At 43.4% G+C, this 5,800-nt stretch overlaps 1 pseudogene; it reads left to right on the forward strand.

Annotated features, from left to right (window-relative positions):
* Positions 1–2,802: 2,802 nt before the first annotated feature.
* On the forward strand, positions 2,803–4,549 carry LOC147895718 (cytochrome P450 71AU50 pseudogene; annotated as a pseudogene).
* Positions 4,550–5,800: the final 1,251 nt, after the last annotated feature.

The raw sequence follows: 5,800 nt of genomic DNA on the forward strand, positions 1-5,800 counted from the left end.
GTTGGAGAGAGAGAGAGAATACAATATAATATATGTATATATTCTAATATTATACAATATATACATACACAAATATATGTATAGAAATACGTGTGTGTCTCTGTGTTTGTATGTGCATGTGTGGACGCATGCGCATGTGTGTGCGCAAGCGAAGTAAACGCAACTAACAAGCGGGGAGAGAGAGAGAGAGAGAGAGAGAGAGAATACAATATAATATACATATCTATTCTAATATTATACAATATATACATACACAAAAATATGTTTTTATTTATTTATTTATACGTATACATACATGTATAGAAATATGTGCATGTCTCTGTGTGTGTGTGTGTGTGTGGATTTTTGTGTGGACGCACGCGCTTGTGTGCAAATAAACGCAACTGACAAATGAAGAGAGAGAGAGAGAGAGAGAGAGAGAGCATACAATATAATAGAGAGAGAAAAGAGGGAGATAAAAGAGAGAGAGAGAGAGAGAGAGAGAGAGAGAGAGAGAGAGAGAGAGAGAGGGAGAGAAAAGAGATAAGAAATAGAGAGAGAGAGAGGGAGGGAGAGAAAAGAGATAAGAAATAGAGAGAGAGAGAGGTAGAGAAAAGAGATAAGAAATAGAGAGAGAGTGTGTGTATAATATAATATACATATATATTATAATATTATACAATACATACATACACAAAAAATATATATACATGTGTCTGTGTGTGCGCATGTGGAGTAAAAATGCAACTGACACATGGGGAGAGAGAGGGAGGGGGGGGGGGAGGCGAGGGAGCATGCGAGCAAGCGAGTGAGGGAGCATGCGAGTGAGCGAGCAAGAGAGAGAGAGAAAGAGAGAGAGAGAGAGGGGGGGTGGGGGGCAAGGTGAGAATTTTTAAGTTTCCACCTTGAGACCTTGCAGAGCGGGTCTCTAGCCTGTGTACAAAACTTGCAATTTAAATTCTTTAAATTGGAGAATTTTTAAGATCCCACCTTGAGACCCTGTGGAGTGGGTCTCTAGCCCGTCGTAAACGGGTCAGGTTACTCGTTCAACTTAATTCAAAAGAATCAATGAATTAAATTAAAAGTCAAGCCGAGCATCTCGCGATTGTTGATGCTCCCAACTCAAATGGAAGGGTGTGGGAACGTCCTCTTTCAAGTTAATTTAAAAGAATCAATGAATCAAATCAAAAGTCAAGTCGGGTATCCGACGACTATTGATGCTCATCGATGATCAAATGAATCAAATCAATGAATCAAATCAAAAGTCAAGCTGGGCATCCCGCAACTGTTGATGCTCATCTATGATCAAATGAATCAAATCAAAAGTCAAGCCAGGAGAGAGAGAGAGAGAGAGAGAGAGAGAGAGAGAGAGAGAGAGAGAGAGGGCATAAATATAGATTTACATTTTTATGTATTTAAACATATATATATATATAATTTATTTTTTATATATACCTATACATAAATATGTACTATTTATATATAATAATAATAATCTCACCCCTTAACGAGGGGGTCTTGAAACTTGCATTTTAAATTCTTCAAATTATTTTTAAGATCCCACCTTGACACCCTATGGAGCGGGTCTCTAGCCTGTCTATGAAACTTGTAATTTAAATTCTTTAAATTGAAGAACTTTTAAGATCCCACCTTAAGACCCTGCAGAGCGGGTCTCTAGCCCATCGTAAATGGGTCAAGTTACTTGTTCAAGTTAATTTAAAAGAATCAATTAACCAAATCAAAAGTCGAGCCGAGCATCCCGCAATTGTTGATGCTTCTAACTCAAACGGAAGGGCATGGGAATGTCCTCTTTCAAGTTCATTTAAAAGAATCAATGAATCAAATCAAAAGTCAAGGCGGGCATCCCGCAACTGTGGATGCTCATCAATCATCAAATGCATCAAATCAAAAGTCAAGCTGAGCATCTCACGACTGTTGATGCTGCCAACTCAAAGGAAGGGCGTGGGAACGTCCTCTTTCAAGTTAATTTAAAAGAATCAATGAATCACATCAAAAGTCAAGCCGAGCATCCCGCGACTATTGATGCTCATTGATGATCAAATGAATCAAATCAAAAGTCAAGCCAGGCATCCCAAGACTATTGATGCTCCCAACTCAAACTGAAGGGCGTAGGAATGTCCTCTTTCAAGTTAATTTAAAAGAATGAATGAATCAAATCAAAAAGTCAAGCCGGGCATCCGCGAGTGTTGATGCTCATCGATGATCAAAGGTGAACATTTGTCATGTGAAAAAAAAAAATACTCAACGTACATGGCACGACGGACTTCTCGATTTACAATCGTAAGACATCATCCATACCAAATTACCAATTAGCGTCGATTTGACATCCATAGTTCAGTAGCGATATTGAATTTCCAGCAGTCAAAGCTATGCCAGCTACAAGCTACAAGAATCAGCTAGCTCGCGAAGAGAAACTGTCCTTAATTACAGTCTGCCAAATTCCTCTGGTCGTCTCAACATTCCAATTGAGAAGCGCTTTGTCGGAGATTAGTAGCTTACCCTTCTTCTGAATTTTGAAATATGAAGCCCTGCATAAGCTTAAAGATCATTATATTTCCTCGATAAGTCAAATTTTGGGCAGATTGGAAGGCCTGAAAGGAAACCTTGGGTTGGGGGGTTGCCATTTCCACAGAAAAGATTGTTTAAACCTTTAGGTCGATTTCACATACTATACAAGTCAAAGCCACGCGAGCTACAAGAATGAGCTAGCTCCTGCGGCTGAGCGGCTCAATACAGGCGTGCAGATACGTCTGCAGCTCTGCTTAGCTGAACGCTCTCTCCATTGTCGATCGGAACAAAACCATGTCGCTGCTATGGAGCTCGCCTGCTGCATCCTACGTGATCGCACTCTGCCTGCCTGCTTTCGTTGCGACGTTGGCGTGGCTCTACATAACTTATGCATCGCCACGACGCCTTCCACCCAGCCCACCCTGTTTGCCCGTCATCGGGCATCTGCACCTCTTCCGTGCACCTCCTCATAAATCGCTTCACAGGCTCGCGCAGAAGTATGGACCCATTATGTTTCTCCGCCTGGGAAGCGCACCGACTGTTGTCATCTCTTCCGCTGCTATGGCGAAGCAGTTCTTTCTTGGACATGACGAAGAGTTTGCAAATAGACCTCAGATAGAAATCGCCGACCGTGTCCTCTACGGAAATCAAGCTGCGGTATTCATGGAATACAATCAGAGGTGGCGGGATATCCGCAAGCTGTACGTGCAGGAGATCTTGTCCGTCAAGAGCACAAGAGGCTACAGGAGCCTCAGAGACGAAGAGATTGCTTCCTTTCTTCTAGAGACGGAGAAACTGTCTGGCACAGCTTTGCACATTCGGAGCTTGCTAGGCCCATGGGCTGCTAACGTCGTAACACGGACTTTGTTCAGTGAAAGGGCGGAACTCTCAGGGCTTATGAAGGTGTTTCCAGAGCTGAGTGAGCTTTTCGCTAAGCCCATGATAGGAGATCTCATTCCTTATCTCAAGTGGTTCGACCCTGGCGGATACCGAAACCGTATCGATGCTGCGGTCAAGTCTCTGGACGCAATCCTCGAAAAGATTGTGAGCAAGCGCCTGCACGCTATCCAGGATGGAGGAGCAACGCCTACGGACATGCTCACATCGCTCTTGGATTTCAACAAAAAACTGACTGCATCCGACACGAGTGCCGTGAAAGCAATGCTGTTTGTACGTTTCTGCGTTTTCTCCACTGGATCAAAGTTGAAAACAGGAATACTCTAACTGATCGTTTGCGTTTATTTCCGTATTTCCCGTCGTACGAGCTAACTCTGTTCGATTCGTCTGTCTTCCTTCGATGCGCTCGGGCTCCTCTCGATTGCTCACCTATGTCTGAACTCTTAGCAGACTATTCATTTCCTTTCCAACGCGCAAGTTGACTGAATCACCAGCTCTCTTTTAATCCTCGCAGGAACTCCGGTTTGGAGGCACGGACACCACGAGCTCTTCGGTGGAATGGGCCATGGCGGAGATCCTCCGAGCTCCAGAGAAGATGAAGAAGCTCCAAGAGGAGCTGGATGCGGCCGTGGGAAATGAGAGGCAAGTGAAAGAGTCGGATTTCCCAAAGCTACCATATCTGCAGGCGGTGATGAAGGAGGTATGGAGGCTGCATCCACCAGCGCCCTTCCTCGTTCCACACTTCGCAAAGCAAGCAACAGAGGTGGCAGGGTATCGACTACCCCCAAACACCAGGCTCATGGTGAATGTGTGGGCTATAGGCAGAGAGGGCAACCAGTGGGAAAAGGCCACTGAATTCATGCCGGAGAGGTTCCTTGACCCCCACGGACATGCCAAAGACGTAGTTCTTTCCGGGAAAAGCTACGAACTCTTGCCATTCGGCAGCGGGCGACGCTCCTGCCCCGGCATGCACATGGGCATCGCAATGGCCAGCCTTGCTATGGCGAACCTAGCGCACAGCTTTGATTGGGAGCATGCCTCCTCTGCGTCCATCCCAATGGAAGAAACACTCGGAATCACTGCATCTCTCGCTCATCCCCTCCTTGTTATCCCCACACCCCGTCGCCCTCTTGCTCAACGTTAACTTGGCGGTAGAGCCACAAGACCTTGAAATGAATGAGTAAGATAACGCGTCTGCCAGCTAGAGACCCTATGCCTTGGGTCTCAAAGATTGCTTGATTTCAAGTAACTGGTTCCGAGCGTATAAGATTTTCCAATTTCGTCGTTTGAATTATTGTGGTTTGTGGTACATGAATTTGGGTTTAGTTTCTTCATGCATTTTACAAGTGGGCTCCAAAGTTTCTGTGCAGACGACAAAGTGATGAAAAAAGTCGGTGTTCCCAATTATCTAACCATTGCGAAAAGATTTTTTTTGAGATAGTGTTTGCACTGTGATGATGTTCGAAATTGTGCGAAGTCACAATAGCCTATATTCGATTGTAAGAGCTTTTCTATGTTAGTGTCTATTATTTCATCCTTTGCTTCAAGTGACTTTCCTTGTGGTTGCCCTAATTTGAGCATGCGCACCCAAGATGAAGAAAGTATTTGTTTGACAAGGATTTTCATTGTTTTGAAGAAAATATTTTCTATTGATAGTGCAAAACGTGTATCTACGTTCATTAATTCCCATTTAACTATGGTTTGGTAGGAAGTACGTTCCAGAACATTGTACGCTCGCACTGTGCCAAAGAATAGTTTAGGATATGCAAGCTCTTCACAATTAGTTTATACACATTAAAATAAAAAAAAGGGGGAAATTAATAGGAACTATACCACATAATTGAAGAATCAATAGTTTTAAAATGTCTAATTACGTGTCGCAAATTGGTATTTGCAATATTATCGAGGTATAACAATATATTGAGAAAAAGGGGGAATTTTGGTTGCTACCACATAGCATCAATAAATTATATCCTTCTAGATAATAGAGGGTACCAATAGATTCAAGAGTCAGTGGAAACGTTGCCCATTGCATCAATATTTACAGAGAAACCATTGTCAATACAAAGTATCCTAGGTGAGCTGCAATCAAACAAGGCATTGTATTACTTTTGCAAAACATGAAGGGTGCTAGTGTGTGAGTATGTTTGTTAGGAGTAATTAATAGGTGAATGTGTGTGTGTGTGTGTCTGTGTGCGTGGGTGGGTGGGTGTGTGAGTGTGTGTGTGTGTGTGTATGTGTGTGTGCATTTGTGTGAGTGTGTGTGAGGGCATATGTTTGGGCATGTAGGCAAATGTAGCCTGTGCATGCGTGCGTGCATGTGTGTGTGTGTGTGTGTGAGAGAGAGAGAGAGAGAGAGAGAGAGAGAGAGAATGTCACTATGCGATCATACAAA

This window comes from Dipteris shenzhenensis, chromosome 12, assembly GCF_047967505.1.
Source record: "Dipteris shenzhenensis isolate YYH24624 ecotype China chromosome 12, Dip_SZ_1.0, whole genome shotgun sequence".
NCBI lineage: Eukaryota > Viridiplantae > Streptophyta > Polypodiopsida > Gleicheniales > Dipteridaceae > Dipteris > Dipteris shenzhenensis.